Here is a 27,066-nt window from a genome sequence, read left to right on the forward strand (position 1 = left end):
AAAATGTTCACCTGAGCAAATATCACTTATGAATGTTACAACCCACGTGCTGGAAGTGGTTCTTGCATGCATTCCGAGGTTTTCTGGGTGTAGTGAGGTGTTTGTTTAATCCAAGCAGCAAAATAATCTTCTGATGAGCTGTAAGAGAGTTTCTGTTCTCATCGTCACATTTGCTTCTTTATAAGAACCAGCAGAAAGTAATGCCGGCAGGTTACCTGTGAGGGCATAGCTCCTGTACAAAAGTCATGGGAGATACCGGCAGGTAGGATAACCACCTTACTCCAGGTCAGTATAGACGCTGTCTACAATCATGTACTTTTAACCTACACATATTGTATTCAGGTGTCTTGGTCTAATATGTTTAACAGATGCAAAAGAAGACCGCACCAACCAGAAGACATGAGGCTATCGCTCAAAAGTCCTGGACTGGACACTTCGTCCATAATGACCAGAAAGATGTGGTCACCCAACTAGCAGGAAATTGTCCGATGAGAAATTGTCCCCAAACATACATTTTCTATTCAAACTAGCCTCCAGTGAGCGAAACATCCCGAATTACAAAGATAACACCAAAGTAACAAGAATTTTGCTCAGGCCTGCTATTGCTACCATGGGACTTTCCAAGATATTTGCGATTTTCTTTAGTGGTTTTTCACCACTTGACCTGCTGGAAGGCACCTTCTTGCATCCAAGCCGTCTCTGCGAACAAATACATCCTATTGTGGCTCCCAAGAGTCCTTATCATGAATTTAGTTGTAAGCCCCACGGCGAGAGTTTAGAGTATACAGTCCCTGTGCTGAGGGTTTTCAAGTACCTGGTAATAATCTTTGAAGACATGCTACCACATCTTGGTGAACACTGCTTTCTGCAAACGCATGGGGTGAAAAAATGCAGAAGGTGCATTGCACGAGATTAATTTTCGGTGCTGCTCTCCTGAACCAATCTGAATCACTTTAACACGCAGTTATGCCTAGAATGCTACTAAGGGAGGGCCTTACCCTTTTGAAGCATTCCTCTATTCAAAAAAACAAATGACTCTGAGAATAATGACACGTTCATCAGAAATGTGCTGTTAGCTTTTCACATGCTGCCTCAGAGCACCCTGGAAATTCCTGTTCTTACTTTCTCTCCGTCAACCGTTGATATAAAAACGGTTGTATAGAAACTGGGCAAGGCTTCTTTTGGTGCTGAGAGCCACCTTTACCTTATGATGACCTAGAGACACCGCATTTTATTAATAACAGAGGTGGGCGAAATTGTGAAAATGCCCTTTTGCGAACTGCATCTAATTTTTGCACTAGAAAAATGTAAAATAATGAACGTGCATGAAAAGCACTTGGTTGATGTCTTCCTTGGAAATTGAATGCAAAAACATAACTTGCTCACAAATCACATGAGATGCCAGCTGGGAACTCATTAGAGCAGATAATGTCTTGTGCCTGTGGCCCACCATTTCAAAGTTCGGACAAGACTTTTTTTACTAAAACCAATCTCCGCCAGGTGAAAAATAATATAAAAATTCACTTACAAAACTTGATGAGAAATTCACAAAATCCTACATTTGAGAAATACACAAGATTGCACTGGTATTATAAAAAAGCCACCTGGTTTTAAACAATAGCACTTTGACAGCTGCCGACACCCAAAGCATTAGTGATATACCCTTCTGGTGGTGTAGTAAATAATGATAGGGGAAGACTGTACAAACAGCTTTTTATTTTCTTTCTTCCTGTGTATGACTTTCATAATTGTGAGAATGTAAGTGTCTTTTGGTGCCCCTAAAATTTATACACAGAATACACTGGCTAAACCATCCCTCAAACCTATTCAAGATCACCGTAGAACATGATCGTTTTGCTGACTCTGAAAAATCACAATCCATGCTTTCTTAATCTACACCAGTGCATACAAACGTTTTAAGGGAATCCACGGAAATGAATGAATTATTATGCCCAGAATGCATGATACTCCCAGAATGGGAAAAATCTGCAAACACGAGAAAACCACAACACAAACCGTCTGAATATGTTCCCTTAAGGATCTGGAACGAAATTGCCCTCAACATAATTACACCATACCTTCTGCAATTCACTAAGGAGCTGAAGACCTACTTCTTTGTGGAACACCAAATCACTATACAATAGAATTTATCGCCCATAAACAATCTTCTTAATTTTAACAAATCTTGAATTGTAACTTAGGGCTGTTCCTCTTGTTCAGCACCAGCATCAGGCTGGCCTATCAGGCATTCTGGCATGGCCAGACTAGCTGCCTGACAGGAATGTGTTTGGGATTTTATTTCTACCATAGATCATTTGTTAGTCCCATGGGTCGTTTTGTTTTGTTCTAGGGCCCGTTTTGGCTTTTGGCAGCACCCAACCTTCTCTGTAATTACACAGTGAACAGGAGAGTCCACCACAGCACACTTTAGCTGCAACTAGGACAGCAGTATCGATGTTGGCGGGGTGGGGCAGCAATATTGTTAGTCATCTTAGTAATGACATTAAAAATATACAAACCATGCCTGAAGCAAAAAGAAACATGCGTTCCCACACCCCTCAAAAATCATCAAGTAGTAATGAAGTTATGTCTCAAAGTTCTGAGCTATCACAATTTGCTAATAAAGGCGACCTTTTTTTGTAGCAGGCCAACTTTTTTCTAGTACGGGGTCACTTTTTTGTTGGTGCCTGGCCTTTTTTTGTGTCCCAGTCAGGGTAAGGCAGAACTCTTGGAATTTGACTCTGGGGAATTCCGTGCAGTTACATAATAACACTATGACATTCTGCAGAGTCTCACCAATGGGCGGAAATAGGCACTTCACACTGCCCGCACAGTGATTCTGCACCGTGAGAAAAGTCAGGGTGAACAGTACCACGTGACCTGCCAGTGGACACAGATATTCAAGTTTAGTTTGCTGACGCTCAAGTAGATTTTCTACTCGATCAGCAGCCTTCTGACCGCTACCACCCGCTTTAGAAAAAACCTGCTGGATGTTCTCCTAGCGACTGAAATTTGTGCTAGGGAATGCCTAATCTCGATCACCAATTTACCGTCCTGGAGTCGTGCATGAGAAAAAGTTCTGCCACGTGGTGATTGCCGGAACTCTACGTTAGAAGAGCAACAAGGAGTTTCCAACATTCCACCAATTTAACTGGCAGAATGGAACATTTTGCCCACCTCTGGTCCCAATCCAACATTGTTTGGCACTCTATTGCTCTCTAGCTGAGTTCACTCTCTACAAATACCAATTTGTGCATACATGTACTCTTGCAGCTCATTGTCATGTATGCTCTAAAATTTGTGCTAATAGAAAAGACTTGCTCTGTTATATTAAGTAAGATTCCTAGTCTACAGTAAAGTTCTTCTCTGGGCTTGGTAGAAGCAAGTAATTAGTGAACCCTGAAGGGTCATACTGCACCTTCTCATGATGACTCCTTCTAAGTATTACTTCCCTATCCACAGGGGTCACACCGCAATGGAAATATTTTTCTGTGCAAGCCCTCAATGAGAGCATTACTTGATTCCTCTTTTTCAAAATCTTTCCCAGCAGTATTCATACTCCAAATTTACTAACAATATCTACAGAGACAGTTTTGCATTTTGTCACTTACATATGTGGTAATACTGCTATGCTGTCAGACTTTCAACACTCTGGCATGGAGAATAGCAGTTGTGTGATGTGAGGGGTCCATTAAGCGGTGTGGTCATGATAGTCTGCAAATGAGATTAACACTCAGGCCCTCATTACGAGTGTGGTGGCCTTAAGACCGCCACACTCACGGTGGCGGTTGACCGCTGAAAGCCCGATGGTAAAGACCACCGTATTATGACTTTGGCGGTTTGGCTGAAGCCAAACCTCCACAAGGCCGCAAGTACCGTCAGGGCAGTCAGACTGCTGGGCCAGAGGTGAACACTTCTAGCCCGGCGGCATCCGTAAGACTGCTGGTGGTATTGCGAGTCGGCACACCACCAGGCTAAAACCCTGGTGGTAACGCACCCGGTGACAGGAAACCTCATTCCTCTCACCGGCACACACACACCCACACGCCCACACACACATAGACACAAACATCCACTCACCCACGCACTCGCTGAAAAGCACCTCCACTCACTCGCACCCAAACACGCACATGAACACCCCATTCACTCACAAACATGCAAACAAACACCCCCATTCACTCACAAACACGCACTCAGACACCCCCATTCACTCACAAACACACACTCATACAGATACCCCCACACCTCTGCATAAAAGCACACACACATGCAGACAAACAGACACGTCCATCCCCACCCATCCACATACTTGCAGACACCCCATCCACCCATCCTCACCCATCCACACACTTGCAGACACTCCACCCATCCATCCACACATTTGCAGACACCTACACAGCCATCAACACACTTGCGGACACCCCCTACACTTGGAGACAGGCACCCCGAACCGCAGGCATATATCCAGACACGCCCACTCGCTTGCACACAAACAGACATGCACCCCCACCCGTCAACACACTCCCTGGCATACACCCCCACTCGCTCACATGCACCCATACAAACACCCCTACTCGCATGCATCCCAATTCACACACCTACTCACTCACACCACCCCCCTCTTCTCCGCTTCCATTCAGACACACACACCCTCCACTCACAGATACATACACACACACACACTCACGCACACCCATACCGCTCCATATACACGCACACATCACACACATGCACACAACATCCCACCCCCCTTTCAAATGGTCCACCTACCTGTCTTGGCGAGGTGGTCGTCTGGGAGGGGATGGGTCTCGTCGTTTTCCACCACCAGCAACGCAATGCCGTTCAGGAAACCGCCATGTCATATTACATATTATAATATGGTGGGCGGAGTCCTGTTGGTGTGGTGGTGCTGGCAGTAGAATATGCCTCTCTTCTGACATCTGCAGGCCAATGGTGTCAGATTTTTACCCGTAAATGGTCGGAAATCCAATTTAACTCATAATATGGAGGTCTTCGGACCGCCAACACTTGCGGTCTTCTGGGGCCTGCGACTTCAGCAGTCTTGTGAAAAGAACTCTGAAGTCTGATGACTTCAATCATAGCTATGCATAATACGTATTTTCAATGTCTTTCAAATATTTATTTGCACTTTTAATCTTATAGACTGACTGCTTCAGGTTTAGGTGGTAGAGAACATCTGAGAGCGTGTACTGAATTAGTAAAGGTCTTAGGGGAGCTTGCTTGAACCTGGCTGTTTTGAATAGTTATCCAAGGCAAAAGAAATGCATTTGCTCTAGGAATTTGGCAATGATCACCATACAAGAGACAGGGATGAATATTGACTTCTTGGCAGAAAACAATTATGCAATACGGAAGCCAGCAGAAAAACGATCTCAAGGGGATTCTAAAGAAAGCTTAGCCACACTTCTGAGAATTGATTATAAGTGAGGCTTTAACGTTATCAAATTATTACGTAATTATTTATTAGGAGTTAAGTCGAGGTACAGATGTGACGGTGAGTTGCTGCTGATAAAAAAAACAACCTAGCTAATTTAATTTATTCTTTCCCTGTGATCTCTGAACGATAACATCATATCCTACTTCCCAGGAAGTGCACAAAAAATAATTATAAGAAGAGATTTCGGAGTAACGCTTACGAATCTCTCATTCGCGCAAATTTGGAACGAGGAACAAGAGCAGCCAGGAAATATAGTTGAGTTTCAACTCTTAAATAACAAAACTGATTTAAGGGGTGACAGGCTACTGAGTAACTTAACGTGATCAAGATGTGTTATCATGAAAGGTCAAGTGGATGGAGATTATCCTGATAACAACACCGAGTTGGCACAAAAAGTAGTAGCACAGTTGATTAAAAGTTAAATATGCATTGTTTCAAAAGGGACCTAGACCTTGAGAGATGCCAACAGTGTCCACTTATTAGGCCCGTACACCACAGTTCAAAGCAAGATAATAGCGCAGGAATGACACGAACAACCAGAAGGCAGGCTATCTTCTGGCAATCACACATTAGACCTGTGGCTCTTAACCAGTGGTCCAAGGACCCTTGGGGGTCCAGGAGACCTGCTCAAGGGGTTTATGAATGGTTTACAAAATTAAATAATATTACAATTAATACATTAGAATTATTACAGTGCATATAAATGAAGTAGACCTGGGCGAAAAACTCTGCTCCACTGGCAGAGTTAGCAGACTTCGGCAACTCCGCTTTCCATGGAGAACGTGGAGTTACCGATAAACGCTGCACGTTTTTTCTGTTTTTCCTCCGTTGGCACGTGCTTTCTGTCATTTCGAGCGTGTGAGATGTGAGATAAAAGACTTCTGCTCTCTCATGATCACAAACAAGATTTTTTACCCGCTCACGAGAGTGAGCGCCATGCCAGTGACTTCCGGTGCATCTTTTTTGACGTAGACGAGCGCGAATGAGCACGATCGACTGCAGTTGAAATCTGGCAAAGCTGAAGCAGCTAAAATCTACAACTTTGAGTGAAACATCTTCTCTAATTGACTGTTCACATTGATATTGTTGTGCGAGGAGTACTTTTTTTCCCCCCAACAACAGGAAGTGACCCAGAGACTCCAACTCCCTGTTCCTGTCCAGTAGGCTTCTCCCACTGCTTTGTCCATCTCCTGGTCACTTTTCACTTGGATTTCAACCTGGAAGGATCACTTTTTTGTCTCCTGGATATATCATTGGATTTAAGGACTGTTGTAGTTTTCACAAGTAAGTTGAAAACACTTGCATAAGGGTGTTGTACAATTTGTTTGTTTGATAGGGAACATGCCCTAGGATTTATCTGTACTTTTGTTTTCTTTAAATTTCTTTTGGTGGGCAGCCTGCATTTGTGGCCTAGTTATATTTTCACTTGTAATATTTATTCTACAAAGGAAAAATGTTTACCAGAGCACTACATTTGCTTCATGTTTTGTTTTGTAAATTTGCAATATTCATTAAATGGTATGTTAATGTTAAGTGGCATAACCTGCTAATGAAATAGGCCTTCCAGCTGTAGGCCTAGTACTAGTCATGGGTGCATGATGGAAAACAACTGTCTGTGGTGTCTGTGGAAATGAAACATCATGGATGGCATGGAGTTAAAGATAACAATATGTTGTTTGGCGGTATTTCACATTTTCTTCCGCAAACAGTGTATGGGGGTTATATAGTACTTGATGCCTTTGTATGATGTGTGTTGTTGTTGTAAAAATGATTTGCCCCTTTAATTTTAGTTTTTGGAATTAATAACACTGACTTAATGCTGTTTTTTTCTCCTGTATCAATGCTTTCTTTGTCTGGCCAGTGCATGAGAGTGTTTGCACTGTATTTGTCTTTGTTCCCCATGCCATGTGGCCAAGGTCCCTTTCTTTATAGTCAAAATTATAATCCTATACCTATATGAGTTTTTTGTTTTCTATTTCTCCTGCTTGTTGTTTGATGTGGCTGGTGCCCATTTTTTTAGGTAGCCAGTAGTCCTGCATGTGTTCTTTGTTGTGGTGGCATGCCTCCTTGCTGGTTGTTGTTTGACAATGTGGCTGGTAGCCATTTTGGGTAGGCAGCCAGGGTGCTTTCGGGCTGCATGTGTTCTTCTTTGTTGTGGTGGCCATGCCTCCTTGCTGGTTGTTGTTTGACCAAGTGGCTGGCAGACATTTTGTGTAGACAGCCAGTGTGCTTTTGGGCTGTATGTGTTCTTTGTTGTGCTGGCCATGCCTCCTTGCTGGTTGTTGTATGACCAAGTGGCTGGCGACATTTTGTGTAGGCAGCCAGGGTGCTTTTGGGCTGCCTGTGTTCTTCTTTGTTGTGGTGGCCATGCCTCCTTGCTAGTTGTTGATTGACCAAGTGGCTGGCAGACATTTTGTGTAGGCAGTCAGTGTGCTTTCGGGCTGCATGTGTTCTTTGTTGTGCTGGCCATGCCTCCTTGCTGGTTGTTGTTTGACCAAGAGGCCGGCGGACATTTTGTGTAGGCAGCCAGGGTGCTTTCCGGCTGCATGTGTTCTTCTTTGTTGGAGTGGCCATGCCTCCTTGCTGGTTGTTGTCTGACCATGTGGCTGGCGGGCACTTTGTGTAGGCAGCCAGTGTGCTTTTGGCCTGCATGTGTACTTCTTTGTTGTGGTGGCCATGCCTCCTTGCTGGTTGTTGGGTGACCATTTGGCTGGCGGGCATTTTGTGCAAGCAGCCAGTGTGCTTTCGGGCTGCGTGTGTTCTTCTTTGTTGTGGTCAGCATGCCTCCTTGCTGGTTGTTGTTTGACCATGTGGTTGGTGGACATTTTGTGTAGGCAGCCAGTGTGCTTTTGGCCTGCATGTGTACTTCTTTGTTGTGGTGGCCATGCCTCCTTGCTGGTTGTTGTGCGACCATTTGGCTGGCGGGCATTTTGTGCAAGCAGCCAGTGTGCTTTCGGGCTGCATGTGTTCTTTGTTGTGCTGGCCATGCCTCCTTGCTGGTTGTTGTTTGACCAAGAGGCCGGCGGACATTTTGTGTAGGCAGCCAGGGTGCTTTCTGGCTGCATGTGTTCTTCTTTGTTGGAGTGGCCATGCCTCCTTGCTGGTTGTTGTCTGACCATGTGGCTGGCGGGCACTTTGTGTAGGCAGCCAGTGTGCTTTTGGCCTGCATGTGTACTTCTTTGTTGTGGTGGCCATGCCTCCTTGCTGGTTGTTGTGCGACCATATGGCTGGCGGGCATTTTGTGCAAGGAGCCAGTGTGCTTTCGGGCTGCGTGTGTTCTTCTTTGTTGTGGTCAGCATGCCTCCTTGCTGGTTGTTGTTTGACCATGTGGTTGGTGGACATTTTGTATAGGCAGCCAGTGTGCTTTTGGCCTGCATGTGTACTTCTTTGTTGTGGTGGCCATGCCTCCTTACTGGTTGTTGTGCGACCATTTGGCTGGCGGGCATTTTGTGCAAGCAGCCAGTGTGCTTTCGGGCTGCGTGTGTTCTTCTTTGTTGTGGTGGCCATGCCTCCTTGCTGGTTGTTGTTTGACCAAGTGGCTGGTAGGCATTTTGTGTAGGCAGCCAGTGTGCTTTTAGGCTGCATGTGTTCTTCTTTGTGGGGGTGGCCATGCCTCCTTGCTGGTTGTTGTTTGACCATGTGGCTGATGGCCATTTTTTTGTGTTTATTCAGGCCTACTAGTTCAATGATGCTTATTACTAAGGTGGTGTACTGCCATTTGATAAAGTTTGTTTTGACCAATGACTTTGTGTTTCACCACTGCGCATATTAGTTGCTCAATGTTCACCAGTAGCACATGGTATGTTTTGTTCAGTTGAGCCGCCTATGGGCTTTGACATGGCATTAGCCATTACTTTCTGTATTCAGTTGAGCCGCCTATGGGCTTTGACATTGCATTAGCCATTACATTCTGTATTCTGCCTATTGGCTTTGACATGCTGTATCCAGTCTAGCCGCCTATTGGCTTTGACATTGCATTCCTATTGGCTTTGACATGATGTATTCAGTTTAGCTGCCTATTGACTTTGACATGCTATTAGATATTCTGCCTATTGGCTTTGACATGATATCATATATTACATTTTGTATTCAGCTCCGCTGCCTATTGGCTTTGACATGATATCATATATTACATTTTGTATTCAGCTCCGCTGCCTATTGGCTTTGACATGATATCATATATTACATTTTGTATTCAGCTCCGCTGCCTATTGGCTTTGATATGATATTATACATTGCATTTTATATTCAGCTTAACTGCCTATTGGCTTTGACATGATATTATATATTGCATTTTGTATTCAGGTCAGCTGCCTATTGGCTTTGACATGACACTAGACATTGCATTTGATACTTAGGTTAGCTGCCCATTGCCTTTAACGTGGAGTTAGACATTGCAGTTGAGAATCCAAGCTGTATTTTTCCAAGCTGTGTTTTTGCACCAGAGAACCAAGATGTTTTTCTCACAGTAGACTAGACATGATAAGAGAGAGTACATGGGTGTTATTTTTCTTCGCTTGAGCTTGGGAACAGGAGTACTCTTGGAGACCTGGCCAGTCTCCAAAAGGCTTGCTCAGTTTCCCAGGTCTGAGAGGAGGGGGCACACCTTTGTAACGAATGTAACAGGCTGCAGAGGGTCAGATTCGAATCTGCCGGACCTCGTGCTGGAGCTTGGCGCCAGCTGCCAGCAATCCCGTGTGGGTAGATGAATCTCTTTCTCGCGGCTGACAGGGGTCATCAGCTTGCAGACCTTAGAAAGATGAAGCTGTAGATAGTTCCCACACGGTGAAGTATTTGTTTTGCTTTGCAATCAATATCTTATAAATATAACCTGCTGTGTATATTGCAAACTGATATATTTTGTTTGATTAACGCAGACTTGAAAGCTACTAATTCGTCATTCATAAATATTGTGGTTGGGGAAGAATTAACAACAATAAAAGTCTTCTTTGACCTCAGAAGTGCATTTCTGTTGTGTTATGTTAGTGCTTAGAAACTAGATAAGAGGAAAGCACTACAATTGGTACCAGAAGTGGGGCCGGTCATTAAGAGGTGATTAAGAGGGTGTTGACGAGTTGGTAGATTTCTAAGTGCACACTTTAAAAGTGTAATTGTTTTTGTTGTTTGGAGAATTACAGAAATTGTTTTTTTTGTTGTTTGGAGAATCACAGTAGCACGGCAGACCATGTCATGTGTTGTTAAACTGCCTGATGGTGCTACGAAAAACTGTGAATTGTTTTCTGTTTGGGGAATTACAGAAGAAAATGCATGTGTAGCTAAAATGCCTGATAGTGTTTTGAGAAATAATTTCTGTTGTACATATGTAGAAAACGTGTGTTTTGGAAGTAATGATGACAGAAAGGTCTGGATACCTTTATCTGCTTACAGAGAAATGCAGGAGAAATGTAGGAAGTTGGAACATGAAAATAGGAATTTACGTGAGCAAATTAGCCAGGATACAATAATTCAAAATAATGCTGAAAGTTATAAAAATGAAGAATCTTTCTTTTCCCATTCCAGTAATGAGGGGGTTAAGACAGCTCCGAGCTGCACTGAGTTTTCGTGTGAGCCAGGGTTTTTGGCAGACAAAGTGCATTCCTTAACTGATAACACGGACGAGAGAGACCAGAATGTGATTTACGAGTTACCGTTGCAAAATGCCCAAGTAAAACGAAAGATTTTAGGGAAAGAGACACCGAGTTTCATTAGCTTGTTTGATTTTTGGAAACAGAAAAGCCCTCATTTGAGTGAAATCCTAACACTTTTGTATATGGTCACTGTGAAAAATAATATGCAGCTGCGCGCTTGTGATTTGGCAAATGAAATAATGCAGACTTCAGGTTTTTGCGCAGTGCAAGAAGGAAATACTTATGTACATGTAACTCAAGAACAAGGAAAGAAAATAGTGCCCCGAGCTAGAATCATACAATGGATCTGGTACTTGCAAGACAGGGCTAGAGTACCACAGGTAAAAGAGTTACCAATGAAATTGTGTGCACCATTTGAACTCGTGTCCACTGAAGATAAAAAGCATGTTTGTTTTACTAATGATTCATTGACTGAAATGTTGTTTTCTGGCACAGTAGAAGGAACAGCGTTGTATAATGTGTGTCAGATTTTAAAGCAAGAGCTACGTGAGATGTGTCATTTTTACGCTGATTTTTGGTTTATTGCTAATGTTTTAGCACCTAACTGGTTCAATTACCTTGCAGATGTTAATGAGAAAAATTCAGAGAGAGAAGTGTACACCCAGAATTCTGCCTTAGTGGGGATGGCTAAGTGGGTGCCCCAGAAATGTGAACAGCAGAGAGAAAAAGCCACTTACAGGTGGGCAGAGATGAGAGAGATGCACATTCCCCTAGATTTGATAAAAACTGTGCAGCACGCACAAAAGCAATCTGTCATGCAAGCAGTCACAGAGCAGTTGGGGAGAGGAAAGTTACCAGAACAGAAATGGCAAATTGATCAGGTTTTAGGGAGAGTGATTGCTGCAAATTACCAAGGAAAAATCGAAATTATGCTGATACCTAGAAAAGAATCTGATTCATTCATACAAATTGGAGACAGAATGGCCCAAATTGGCAAAAATGCAGTGAATGGAGGTTTGGTAAAGAAGGAGTCTGCCCCAGCCCTTCTGACAGTGCAAGAAAAGGGAAGCTGTGGTGCAGCAGATAAAAACCTCAGTGCTGATGTGTGGGCTGAAGCCCCAAGTGACCCTCCAGAACCTGCAGAAAATATAACAAAGGGCCCCAAAAACGTCCTGCTGATTATAAAACAGGGAAAGAAAGAGAATGGGTGCAGTTTGAATGAAAAATGTTGTTTGCAAGAAAAGTCATACTTGTTTCTTTTGCAGATCCTACCACGTTTCGCCACTGTCCCTGAGTGTGCTGTGTGGTCCCCCTTCCGGTGTGTGCGTGTGGGGTCGGGGAAGGGACCGAACCCCCAACCTGAACCTGGCTGAGTGAAGTGCCAGCACCATGGATCCATTTTGCGCAAACTGCGCCTTCAGTTCAAGTTCAACTTGTTTGATTGCATTCTTCCACTGGAACTAAGCTGTGTGTTTTTTTTTTTTCCCCTCTCGTTTGGAACTCTGACTTTTACTTATCTTCCAGCAAACCTTTCAGGTGGACCGTGCACCTTTACATGAGTAGTACTCATGCTACATCAAATTGCTAACACTGTTGAATTAGAGACTCATTCAGAGTATAAAAATTGCCCAGTCTTTTCTATGTAGATGTATCTGATGTGAAAGGTTATGAAATCAATGTGTTAATCCACTTCTATTGCTTTACAGGGATTGCTTTGATTATTCAAATCTGATTTGCTGATAATGTTTTTTTGTGCTGATGTTTTTTGTTTTGTTTGAAACAAGAGATATGTGAAACAAAAATTCATTGGTCAAAGGGCGGAATGTACTGCCATTTGATAAAGTTTGTTTTGACCAATGACTTTGTGTTTCACCACTGCGCATATTAGTTGCTCAATGTTCACCAGTAGCACATGGTATGTTTTGTTCAGTTGAGCCGCCTATGGGCTTTGACATGGCATTAGCCATTACTTTCTGTATTCAGTTGAGCCGCCTATGGGCTTTGACATTGCATTAGCCATTACATTCTGTATTCTGCCTATTGGCTTTGACATGCTGTATCCAGTCTAGCCGCCTATTGGCTTTGACATTGCATTCCTATTGGCTTTGACATGATGTATTCAGTTTAGCTGCCTATTGACTTTGACATGCTATTAGATATTCTGCCTATTGGCTTTGACATGATATCATATATTACATTTTGTATTCAGCTCCGCTGCCTATTGGCTTTGACATGATATCATATATTACATTTTGTATTCAGCTCCGCTGCCTATTGGCTTTGACATGATATTATACATTACATTTTGTATTCAGCTCCGCTGCCTATTGGCTTTGACATGATATTATACATTGCATTTTATATTCAGCTTAACTGCCTATTGGCTTTGACATGATATTATATATTGCATTTTGTATTCAGCTCAGCTGCCTATTGGCTTTGACATGACACTAGACATTGCATTTGATACTTAGGTTAGCTGCCCATTGCCTTTAACGTGGAGTTAGACATTGCAGTTGAGAATCCAAGCTGTATTTTTCCAAGCTGTGTTTTTGCACCAGAGAACCAAGATGTTTTTCTCACAGTAGACTAGACATGATAAGAGAGAGTACATGGGTGTTATTTTTCTTCGCTTGAGCTTGGGAACAGGAGTAGTCTTGGAGACCTGGCCACTCTCCAAAAGGCTTGCTCAGTTCCCCAGGTCTGAGAGGAGGGGGCACACCTTTGTAATGAATGTAACAAGCTGCAGAGGGTCAGATTCGAATCTGCCGGACCTCGTGCTGGAGCTTGGCGCCAGCTGCCAGCAATCCCGTGTGGGTAGATGAATCTCTTTCTCGCGGCTGACAGGGGTCATCAGCTTGCAGACCTTAGAAAGATGAAGCTGTAGATAGTTCCCACACGGTGAAGTATTTGTTTTGCTTTGCATTCAATATCTTATAAATATAACCTGCTGTGTATATTGCAAACTGATATATTTTGTTTGATTAACGCGGACTTGAAAGCTACTAATTCGTCATTCATAAATATTGTGGTTGGGGAAGAATTAACAACAATAAAAGTCTTCTTTGACCTCAGAAGTGCATTTCTGTTGTGTTATGTTAGTGCTTAGAAACTAGATAAGAGGAAAGCACTACAGGTGGTCATTACGAGTTTGGCGGTTCCCGGACCACCAAGCCAGCTGTGCCAGTCACACCGCGGCAAGGCCAATGGAGTAGACTGCCATATCATGATCATGGCGGTGATCCGAACGGCCACATCGCCAGTACCGCCAGTGTGGACGGACCACTGTGGCCGGTGGTAGGCATCTCCAGGCTGGTGGAGACCATGTTTCCGCTGAGCATATTATGAGGTAGCACACAACCAGGATTTACCAGGGCGGTCGCACGGCCACAAAAAGCCTGGCGGAAAGGAACAATATAAAAGGAGACACTCACCTTCAACAACACAGACACATCCGCAGCCACCATGGGACTTGAAGTCTTCCGACTGCTTCTGATTGCCATACAACTCCAGAACCAGCAACGTCGATGAAGACAACAACCGTAAGTACACCCGCCTAACACACAATGGAGGAAAGGCCATTATTGAACACCCACACACAACATACATACCCGGCATGACTAGTGACGGCCACACATACATGCAAACAAACACCCATATCAACACACACACACACCTATATATGCACACACAAACCACACACACCTTGGCCAACATACACGTGCCATTCACACACCACACCGCAGACACAAACCACCGCCACTGTCAAACAAATTCATTCACAACACCACTGAGTCACACAACGACAACACCATTGCAATCACACAAATGCATTGGCAGAGAGGCACACCACACACCTCCACAGGACAACACATACTGGCAGCAACACGTAACAACAGCACACAACCAATCCAAACCAAAACACTGCCTGACAACATGTCAGATCACATGGCACAACCACCCAACATATAAAGCACATCACAGATGCATCACTACATACATGAATGCACACGCCACTACCACACAATGCCACACAACACCATCACAACACATCACAACAGGACCATAGCACAAGTCACCTACACAACTCATGCTGCTACACAAACACATCACATTCACAGAACACACACCCTAAATCACACAAATACAACACACACATGTGGAAGGAAAGGCAGGACAAGTATGTTTTCTTCGACACCAATGGTACTGTGGTGCAAATATATTGATATAAATAATATTTGAAAAGTCCAACTATATACGACATAGGCCCACTGGCCAGTCCAAAAGTCTACAGTGCCCCAGGTACACTGGGCAAAGTGTCTGGCCCCTACTTGACTCCTGACTGCAAAGTGGCCTCCACATGGCAGGGGCATCAATGGGGCAAGCTGGCCCCTCGGGGGTAAGGGTGAGGTGGAGGTGGGGGGTTGCGGTTGGGAGGTGGGTCCTTTGGCTTGGGTTTAGGTTTGGGGGATTTGGGTTTAGCCTTAGCCTTTGGGGGAGGGCCCTTGGCCTTGGATTTAGGAGGGCTGACCTACTGTTTGGTGGGGGTTGAAGTTTTTTCAGGGGGAGGGCTATGGACAGTACCAGGGGGGGCATGAGAGGACTGGGAGATGGAAGGGATGGGTTTGGGGAAGGTAACAGGGCGCTTTGGTGAACCACGGGCTGGGACAGTTGGAGGGAACAGGGAAAATTCATAAAGGAATCTTTTTTTAGGACCACAAGAGCAGTCATGGGAAAAACGTTTGGGAGTGGAGGGAGAGGAAGTGCTTTTGAGGTGTGTAGGTGTAGGTTTCTTGGGTGTAGGTGTGTAGGTGAAAGCCATGTGTGTGCTGGCTGTCTGTTGGGTGGGTAAGTGTGGACGGTTAGGTATCTGGGGAGGAGGGAGGAGGAGATGCAAGGAGATGCAAGGGTGGATGTGTGAGTGTCTGTTGGGGTGGTGCCTTCAGGTAAGGTGGATCTGCTGCCTGTGGGGGTGTTTGTGGTTGTGGTGAGTGTGCATGTGGTGTATGTGGTGGATGTATGTGGACCTGCTATTGTGGTGACGGTGGGTATGAGGGGACTTGTGGCTGGATCTGGGAGTGTTGATGTGGTGATAGCAGGTTTGCGTGGTATAGTATCTGTGAGGGAGGAGGTGGTGGGGGAGTCTGTGTAGGGAGTGGATGTTGTTGTCTCTGCATGTGTGTGTTGTCTATGTGCATGGGGGTGGTGGGTCCTGTGGTGCTTGTGTTTGTCTTTGCGAACCGTGTTTGTTGAGGTGGATGAACGGTGGTATGACTGTGTACTCTGGATGGGATTGGGGAGAGGGTTGTGGGATTGGGCACAGGTAGCTGGAGGGGGGACAGAAGACGAAGGGACACTGGCTGCCATCAGCGAGGAGGCCAGAGCCTGAAAGGATCTCTGCAGGGCTGTCAGGGCACTGTGAATGCCTTTCAGGTAGGCATTGCTCTGCTACATCTATGATGCCAGTCCCGTGATGGCATTCAGAATGGTTAACTGTCCCACAGAGATGGACTTCAGCAGGTCAATAGCCTCCTTATTGAGGCCAGCAGGGCTGACTGGGGCAGGGGCAGAGGTGCCTGCGGTGGAGATGCCCACCCTCCAGGGTGAGCGGGCACAGGCAACTGGGTGGGGTGCTACAGGGAGGGCAGTGCTGGTAATGGGGGTGGCGGACAAGGATGGTGCTGGGCTGGTCGCCGATGGGTCTGCCACCGCCAGGGAGCATCTATCGGAGGAGGAATCCTAAGAGGAATTTGTAGATCTGGTCTCCCCGTGGCAGTTCCCTCACCCTCTGTCCCACTGGTCCTCTCGCTGGTGGAGTCTCCTGAGTCCCATGGGCTGCACCTTCCCCACTCACTGGTGCCCCTTTTTCTTCACCTGATGATGCTGATGCACACAAAGACAGAGGAGGAGAAGGAGTGAGGATGGGAGAGAAAGAAAGAGTAGAATGAGTCAGTACCTAGTCATCATTTACACAGAGTAACAACTCATCATTCTGCTGGTATGCCATGGCAGGGCATACCTTTACATTGACATGCATAACTGTGGGAAATCATAGGGGAAACCAAAGCTATGCTGAAAAAAATACTAATTTGGGAACATTTGCACACATTGACTTTATGAAGAGTCTAGCAGTGCAAAGTTGCATAGTACTTGCCACATTCCCATGGTCGATTAACTTGACATGTCCTGTACTATTCAACCCAACATTATGCTGCATGGGAAGGTAGCATGCCTTCAAACCCATGTACAATGCGGTCAGTAAGTACTCGGCCCCCTGCTGCCATCTACACATTCAGTTAAAGGCAGCTGATTGAGAACTCAGAAATTACCTCTGTCATTGGGGCAGAGTACTACTGATGGCAATGGCTTAATACCTCAGGTATACTGATGCTGATGGAAGGGGCAGGTCTCTTAAAATATGTGAAGGGTGTCCAGACAAACCCAAACATGGAATCAGTCCCCTCATAAGTCACTGTGTGCATGGTATTGGCACATATACGCTATACAAATCTTGCCAGGGTAGCTGATACCCATAGCCCATGTGCATCTACCAATGATCCACACTACAACTTACCACTAGTAGGCTACCCAAACCCATACAAGCCAAACATTAGTGAGGTGTTAGTGTGTACTTACCACCTTGTGGCTGCTGTGCTGCCCTCAAGTGCCCATCCACCCCAGGGCAGGCCACCGCAAAAATGAAGGCTATTAGGAGGGTCAGGGTCCGACGGGTACCCCTCCCTTGTTGGGAGGACGTCCTCAGCTGGGCTTCAGCGGTCTTACAAGCCCAGCGTCTCAGGTTCTCTCACCCCTTTCTGCTTTGGGTGCTTTGCCGACTATGGACCGCCATGGTCCACACTTGTTTGACAATGGCACGCCAAATCCCCTTCTTCTGATGGGTGCTGACCTGCATGGATGACATAGATAGAAGGAGAATCTCATGTAGAGTGGTATCACAGCAATAGTTGTGAACGTCACACATCAGACACATCTCATGCCCACACTAACGTGTCTTAATGACACAAAAGCACAAAATTAATTGCCACCTTCATGCATACACTCCATGTGTGTCGTCACAATGCCTTTCAGCCTCACGCACACCAATATCAGACAAGAAAGTATCATTAGACTCAACTGCTGCTCCAGTGCCCCGTACAACTGTTCATACAGGGGTAGGACCTTGTCCACTAGCTTTTCCAACTCCACCTGGGTGAAGACAGGGGCCCTATCTCCTGCAGGATGTAGCATTATGGCTCCTAAAGACAGTAAACAGCAGCTCACGCAGTGGAGGTCTTGCTTGCACAAGTGTCAGGAGTCAAGTGAGCTATGCAACAGAAAATGGCGATCACAGCCGCTGCGTACATGATCGTTACTGCTGGCGGTGATCTTCATTGGCCTCCGTCTCCCATAGGCAATAATGTTATCCAATGAGGAGTTGCACGGTGACTGCGTCCGCCTACCACAATGACGACTAACACCGGTGGAAAGAGGTCACTTCCATCTGTACTGTGCATGCAGGACAGGCGGCAGCCATTTTACATGTCTGTGTATTGTAGGTGAATTATTAGTGCATCATGGATGATATGTAGTGACGATTGTATAGATCGACTATGTCCGCATATTAAATCTGGGCTCACACATGTGACATTAATGGACAATGTAGTTAGATGGACTGATGACAATGAAAGGACATGTGCAGTCACTTGTTGAGTCACAGACGTACTACTGATATCTGTATGTCAAAAAGTTAGATACAGCTAATTACCAGTGGGAATAGGGTGTTGTTAAATGGAAGTGTCACATGTTTCCTGTGTGGCAAGCTGTATCTCTGGGGCTGCAACAGTAATCTAGGATGGCACACTCATTCAGTCTACATGCCCCAATGGATTATGTATACTTAAACGTTATGTCCACATTACTATTATGTGTTACAAGTACAGTGTTTTGGGGCTTGTGAAATGTCGACATCAACCTTTGGCTTTTCCTCTCTCCTATTCCTAGATACCATGCAACGGTGAGAATGAGACATGCACCAGTGTACCGGTCCCAAGTTGATCTTGCTACCCTGGAAGAGAGACACATTATCCAGACCTATCATCTGCACCGTCAGATCATCATAGAACTGTGTACCCAGTTGCAGCAGGATCTCTTGCCTGCCATTTGTAATCCCTATGCAATAGCTCCCACAGTACAGGTCTTATCAGTGCTACACTTCCTTGCCTCAGGCTCATTCCATATTACAGTTGGCTTGGCAGCAGGGATGTCACAGTCAATGCTCAGTATTGTGTTGAAGGATGCACTGTATGCTGTGCTCAAACACCTGGACAGCTAAATCAGGTTCCCCCCAACGTGTGGATTTGCCCACTGTTAAAGCTGACTTTTATGATATGGGACATGTCCCTCATGTGATAGGAGCCATAGATGGCACCCACGTTGCTTTGGTTCCTCCCAGGTTCAATGGACAAGTGTACAGGAACAGGAAAAACTTTTACTCCATAAATGTCCAGGTGGCATGTCTTGCTGACCAGTATATCTCTCAAGTGACTGCCAAGTTTCCTGGATCTGTGCTTGACTCCTACATTCTGAGGAACAGCAATGTCCCACACATGATGGCACAATTAGAGAGAGAGAGGGCCTGGCTCATTGGTATGTATCCAATAGTATGTGTGCAACTGTAAAGTCACCTTTCATTACAATCTACCCTGTGCCCCTACCGTATTGTGATAGGTCCAACCTTTGTGCGCACAGGAGACTCTGGCTATCCTAACCTTCCATGGCTGCCGACACCAGTGAAATACCTGACAACAGATGTCAAAAACCATTTCAATGAGGCCCACAGCAGAACAAGGCGTGTCATTTAGAAGACCTTTGAGCGACTGAAGGCCAGATTCTGGTGTCTACAAGTCTCAGGTGGTGCCCTGCTCTACAGACCACTAAACATCTGCCAGATCATTGTTGCCTGCTGCATGCTACACAATCTGGCCCTGAGATGTCACATACCATCACTTGATGGTGAGGAGGTGGCAGCTGGACCAGTGGCTGATGATGGTGACATGGAAAGTGATGAGGATGCAGCTGACTCCAGAACAGAGTTGATCCACCAATACTTTCAATGACATTCAGGTATGTGTTAACTGTATTGTATGTGAACTGTACTCCTGTCTGCCTTGTGACATTGCTCCTCCTGGTGTGTACCATCAGGGGAGGTGTTACTGTTCAAATGTCAGAGCTATGTTTACTATGCTGTTGGCTAGCATCACATCTGCAAAGGATTGGCCCTGTTGTATGATCCCAGTAATGCAATGTCAACTTCAAAACCACTGCCAACCAAAGTAGTGTTATCAGTTTAGCTACTTATCCTTATTGCTCAGAATGGATGAATACGATGCATAACTTATACTGACAGTGGAACTTGGCTTTAGTTGTGTAATGTCAAATGTGAGGGATCAAACATTGGGAATGCATGTTTTGCCCATGTGGATCTGCCATGGTAATTTCTGTCAACATTTCACTTGCCAATTCACACTAGGGAGACGACAATGTACTGTATGTGTGTTGGATGGCAACATTGACTCCTATCATGATGGTTGTCCCTGTCTTGCTATAATTGCAGGTCACTTACGTGGTGCTACTCTGGTTCCTGGCTAGATTGGTTGCTCCCTTGATACAGGATTACAGAGTATGTCTGTTCTACTATCAAACTTGCTGCACATTGCTCCCCATTCTGCCCATCTTACAGACTTTTTCAGGTCAATCAGTTAACTGAAATGACATGTTGTACTGCAGATAATCTTACTTTTTACAATCAGGACACGTAAGCAGTAGCTGTGCTCAATGGAGATTAATTTGTTTCACAAGTGCAATGGAATAAGAGTGGGGTCATGGTGGATGAATTCATCAGAGCAATTGGCCCAGCTGCAGGTAGTACAGGTCCATTATCCAAAGGCCAGGGGAAAATGGACACATGACAGTGGCCAGTCAACAAGGTGTGTCAGTGGTAAACAAGGGAGAATTTTCAGGAGAGGATCACTTCCTGGCAGTGGTTTTGGTCTTGGCATCAGGTCCTACAGGATATCTGGATGGATGACCTTATTTGTGTGGGGGTTCCTCAGCTACAGAGGGAGGGGTGCTAGTGGCCTGTGGGTCCTCTGGCAGGGCCTCCATTCCACTAGCTGCGGCAGAAGTGGATGGCTCATTTGGTATGTGGCTTGTGGAAGGAGCCTGCTGGTGGGTGGAGGACGCACGCAGTATGGTTGTAGGTTCTTTTAGCACCCCTGCAATGGTGGCCATGGAGGAATTGAGGATCTGGCACTGCTGTATGGCCTCCTGGTGGTATTCCCTCTGCAGCCTCAGGTTCTCCTGTAAGGTAGAGAGTATCTGGACCATCTTGTCCTGGGATTGTTGGTATGCTCCCAGGACTTGGGAGATGGCCTTCTGGCAAGTCGTTTCCCTTGGAAGCCTCATCCATTGGCCCACTGGTGCCCTCCCACTGCAACTGGCCCCCTGTGTCTGGGCCCCTGGCATGGTGTTCTCACTCCCAGTTACACCAGGACCTTCTTCTTCTTGGGTGTGAGGGGTAGACTCAAGTCCCTGTACTTTGGGGTACACAGCTGATTGACCAGTCTTTAGGACACAGTATTGGGGACAAGGGGTTGACTGTGCTGTTGTTGCCACAGGGGTGGGGAGCTCAGATGTGGGCAGGGTGAGGCTGGTGGTGGTGGACTGACCAGTTGTCCCAGATGGGTCAGGTAAGTCATCAATGTCCATACATCCAGAGTAGTAGTCCTCACTGGGGCCTTCCTCCTTTGGAGGGCTGGCTGTCTCTGGCATCCTCTGCAGGGTGACAGTGGCAGGGGTACCCGTGGATGGAGACGGAGGGATTTACATTGTGGAGATGTACTTGCTCATATCATTGTCTGATGCATACTGTGGCTTAACTTGCTTTCCAGTGATGGCATAGACAGATGCAGCACTGCAGGCATTGTTTCTGGGTGAAGGATGGTGACATTGGTTCCATCTTCCATTGAGGGTAGTGGATAGTGGATAGCTTTGCTGTCATTTCCATGTAGTGGTACACAGTCGAAGCATCCAGTTGGTATAGCTGGTGCAATGTTTATTTGTGCAGGTGTTCCACTTTGAAGTGGGAATATCAACTTTTAATGTGTAGGAAGTAATGCATTGTGGGAGTTGCAATGCTTGCCATTGTGAGTGCTGTCTGTGCACTAAGGAGTGACTGTGTGGGGATAGTGGCAGTGGGGTGGTGTGGCATGCAGGGGAGGGGCATTATGTGATTGAGTGGGAGGTAAGTGTGAGCTGAGGAGACTTGGGGGGGGTGATAGGGTGGTGGGGACGGATGCTATACAGGAGTCGTTGGTGCCAGGGAAGTGTTAGTAACTTGCCAGAGTCCAGACCTCTGGTTATTCCAGTCAGGCCCTCCGAAAGCAGGATGGCCAAGAACTTCTCCCAAGATGTGAACTCTGGGAGAGGAGGTGGGGGCCCACAGCCAGTCTTGTTGATCGCAATTTGGTGTGTCGATGTCATGGAACACACTTTCCCCCGTAGTTTGTTCCACCTCTTCCTGATGTCCTCCTTTGTGCGTGGATGGTTGCCCACTGAGTTTACCCTGTTAACAATCCTACGCCATAACTCAATTTTCCTGGCTATGGATGTGTGCTGGACCTATGCTCCAAACTGTTGGGGCTCTACCCTGATGATTTCATCGACCATGACCATCAACTCTTCGTCAGTGAATCGTGGGTGCTTTTGAGGGGACATGGTAATGATTTGGTTGGGGAGGTGTGGTGCGCAAGGGTGGAGCGTTTGGTGCTTGATTGGGTCAGTGCTAATTTATCGGTTTGTGGGTCCTCACTGTGTCTGTCTATGGTTGTAGTTGCAGACGGTTGTGGGTTGTGTGGGGGTCTGTTTTATAATGGTGTTTTTGGGTGTGTCTAATGTGTGTATCAGGTGTGGGGTATTTGTACTGTCCATTGTGGTGTGGTGTTCAGACTGAGGTGTGTTTTTGACCACAAAGGTTAGCACCGCCAATGGTTTACCGCAGTGCGATGACCGCTGTGCTGATTTGTGGTTCATAATATGGAGGGGGAATGTTGTTGGCGCAGCGGTTCTGGTGGTAGGGCCGCCTCTCTCCCGCCCTCGTTCGGCCTGGCGGTCTCGGATTCGTGGCTGATTTTGAGCGGTCTTCAGTATGTGGCGGTATTTTGGCGGTTGCCACCACGCGTTCTTCCGAAAAGACTGCCAAACCTGTAATGAAGGCCTGAATTTACTGAATGAACACTTTTTTATATTTCATTAAATACTTTTTTTGCATTTTTCACCTCCATCACTCCTTGCCTCCCAAATTCCTGTGGTTTTTCATGCTAGTCCCCTCCCCCAGTACATCAGCAATTGCAATCTATTTTTTTTTTTTTTATTCTTTTCTCCTATTTTTTTCACAACCTTTATTTTAATTAATTTTATAATATCAGTCTAATAATAAAACTATTTGATTTGTTGAAAAATAAAATCTTGCTTTTTGATTTTTTTTACAGAAATTATTGTTTTTTACCTATTTTCCCCATTAGCCCCATGTCTGCAATAGGCGTACAGTTGCACTACATTACATATTTCATTACATTATTATACATTACATTATTCAAGGATTATTTCTATCTCAATTGTCGACAACACTTCCCTGACAACACTTCATGCCAACTTGATGCAGACAAATAAAGCTAACAGTTACATTCTGTATGTTGTAGTTGTTGCTCTTTCTTGTCTTTCATGACTGTACATGTTAATAAAAGTTACTGTTGGTGTGTTGTTTTTATGCATAAATACACTGTATTTCATAATTATTTATGCGTCTATTTAAGTAACCATTCTATGATATTGTTTGTTTCTGTTACTAACGCAACTGCAACAACAATGCCACATTTCACTGATCCTTCTTGCATGTTTGCTTTTAGGTGCACAGAGAGAAAGATACCTCACCCATAGTCCTGCCAGACAGAAGGCCTGTGCTCGACATGACTTGTAACCGCACTCACAGCCACACATACATCTCCTCAACTGCTGAAGCTAAGTGCTACTGCCAACTGACAGTTTCAAGATGGCCCGAAAGAAAGCTGCTACCAAGAAAGCGGCCAGTGATAAGAAGGAGCTTCCCACCACTGGTATGTTGCCCCAGAATTTTTTTGGGCAAAGACATGTGCCTGCTGCATCAGCCTCTGGAGAGCAAGATTGGAGCACCACTTCCAGATCTCAACCATCTTCTTCCACAAGCTTCCCTTCTAATAATCAAGACTCCACTTGGATGCCACCTCAGTATGAGACACACCAGGAGATGCAAGGAGTGAAAAGAAAGGTTCCTGAAAGCCTTAGAATTATAAATGAAGAAGAGGAGGATGATGAGTCTGACGATGAGCCAGTCATCATGGATGTTAGCCCAGCCCCAGTGGAGTCAAACATTACCCCATCTTTTCAACCTGCTCTGAGAGATGTGGCAGCAATACCACTACCTCCACCAGCTTCCATATTTACAAGGCCCCTGGTGCGACCTACATCCACACCTACCTCAGTAGAAGAAGGCAATGCAGAGAGGCAACATCCACCTTCCACCACTTCTTCAGACATTGGAAGTGGCACCAGTGTTATAAAGTTGACCTCCCCAGTGTGGAACTTCTTTATGGTTAGTGAAAGGGAGCCAAATTGCCATATGCTCCATTTGCCGATCAAGTGTTAGTTGGGGTAAGCTTGGTACAAACTATGGAACCGAAGGCCAAACAATCCATTTGAGAAAACACCATGCATTCCACTGGGAGGCGCACCTTAGTGGCAAAAAGGAGAAGCCTGCACGTGGTGGTATTGAAGGTGTTGAAAGCAGGGAATCTGATCCGATCATGGTGGAACGTTAAGAGAGGGTGACATTTTTGTTACACAAATCAGCCCTGTCCCCAGCAGTGCAGTAGTATTGTTGCCCACATCAGCAACAATGCAATGGCACAGGAAGACTCAGAGGTAGGTCGAAACACCAAGACAAGAACCTACAGTGACTACCCCCATGAGACGCACATTGAGCCTACCACCACCTTCTAAGTTGTCTGCATCAGTGGCACCAGCAAATAATAAAATCCAGGCTACTATTACTGCCATGTTTAGGCATGAGGGGCAGTGCAAACACAACCATCCAACGGCACGTTTGTACAATGGAAAGCTGGCTAGAATGTTAGCGTTGGACCTCCTCCCTTTTTCTTTTGTGGAAGGAGTGGGTTTTCTGGAATATGTGGTAGCTATCTGCCCCAAATAAAAGGTTCCCAGCTGGACCTATTTCACCAGAATTGCTGTTCCAGCGCTACGTTACGATGTGCTGGAATTGGTTGGACAAGCTTTGCAGCAGAGTTCTGTCCAGACAATCCACCTGACGAGAGACATATGGACCAGTTGCCAAGCCAATGATTACATGTGCATCACTGCACACTGGATCTCTTTTGTAGGGGTTAGAGAAATTATATCTGCAGGTGTTGACACAATTAACATTTTTAATGGTGCAGGACAGTATGCAACAGTAGTTATGTTTGCCATGGGGAAATTCCATACAGCTGCAAACATCTTGGATGACTTTAACAACAAGGTCTTTAAATGGCTGCACCCCAGAAAGCTTAATGTTAGATTTGTTGTTACAGGCAATGGCAGTGATATAGTTAAGGTCATGTCAGATGGTGGTTATTTCAGGGTCCTGTGTTTGACGCACTGCATAAACATCATTGTACAGGACTTCCTCAAAAAAGAACCTTGAGTAAGTAACTTAGGGCCAGATGTAGCAAAGTTTTGCGAGTCTCAAATGGCCCGAATCGCTATTTGCGACTGTGCAAAATCAGAAATGGGATGCAAAAATCCCATTTCCGACTCGGAAAAAGCGATGCGAGCTGTTAGCGACTCGCAAAAATTGCAACCCCATTTAGCGACCCGCAAATTGGAAGTCGCAATTTGCGAGTCGCAAACCGTATGCAATTGCAACTCGCAAATTACGACTGGTCGCAAAAAGCCCAGTTTGCATGTCCCATTTACCACTAACTCAGAGCAGGTGGTAACCATTTCCAAAGTATAAAAGGAGACCCAGAAGGCATCTGGGTTACCCAAGATGGCGGAGATATACCTGATAGCAGTGAGGAGGAGAGTCCATGCAGCCCAGCAGAGGAGGAGGAGGAGCCAGAGACAGGAGAAGATTTACAGAACAAGGCAGACTCTTTTTCAGCAAACTGAGGAAGAGATCTATGACAAATACCGCCTTAGCAGCGCAGCCATACTAGAATTAATTGAATTACTAAAACCACAGCTAGAACGCCAGACTCTGCGCGGCTGCGCCATCCCTACGCATGTGCAAGTGCTATGCTCACTGCACCTCTTGGCCTCAGGGAGCTATCAGGGGGTCATTGCTGTGGCAGGTGGGGTATCTCAAAGTGCACTGTCAAGGTTCCTCAGGGCATTCCTAGATGCCATACTCATACACATGTCTCACTTCATATAACTAACCAGGAATGAGGCAGAAATTAACAGCACCAAGCTGGACTTTTACCGGATTGCCAACTTTCCCCATGTCATAGGGTGTGTAGATGGGACACATATTCAAATATGCACCCCTGCAAACCTGGAATATCTGTTCCGCAACAGAAAGTGTACCCACTCACTGAATATACAGGTTGTTTGTGACGCCCATTATGTCATCACTGACATTGTCGCAAACTTTCCAAGCAGTACCCATGACTCCTACATATTTAGGCACAGTGGGATACACCAACGGCTGGAACGTGGGGAATTTGGAGATGGATACCTCCTAGGTAGAGCTGCATACACCTCGTAGACATACACACAGGTCACTGTGCACACCAACCAGGACTTTCTAACAGTGTATTGTTTGTGCCCAACAGGTGACAGTGCATATGCACTACGGCCATGGATAATGACTCCGTTGTTAACACCCAGCAATGATTCCGAGAGGCGATACAACAGTGCACATAAGAG

The sequence above is a fragment of the Pleurodeles waltl genome, chromosome 5 (assembly GCF_031143425.1).
Source record: "Pleurodeles waltl isolate 20211129_DDA chromosome 5, aPleWal1.hap1.20221129, whole genome shotgun sequence".
Taxonomy (NCBI): Eukaryota; Metazoa; Chordata; class Amphibia; order Caudata; family Salamandridae; genus Pleurodeles; species Pleurodeles waltl.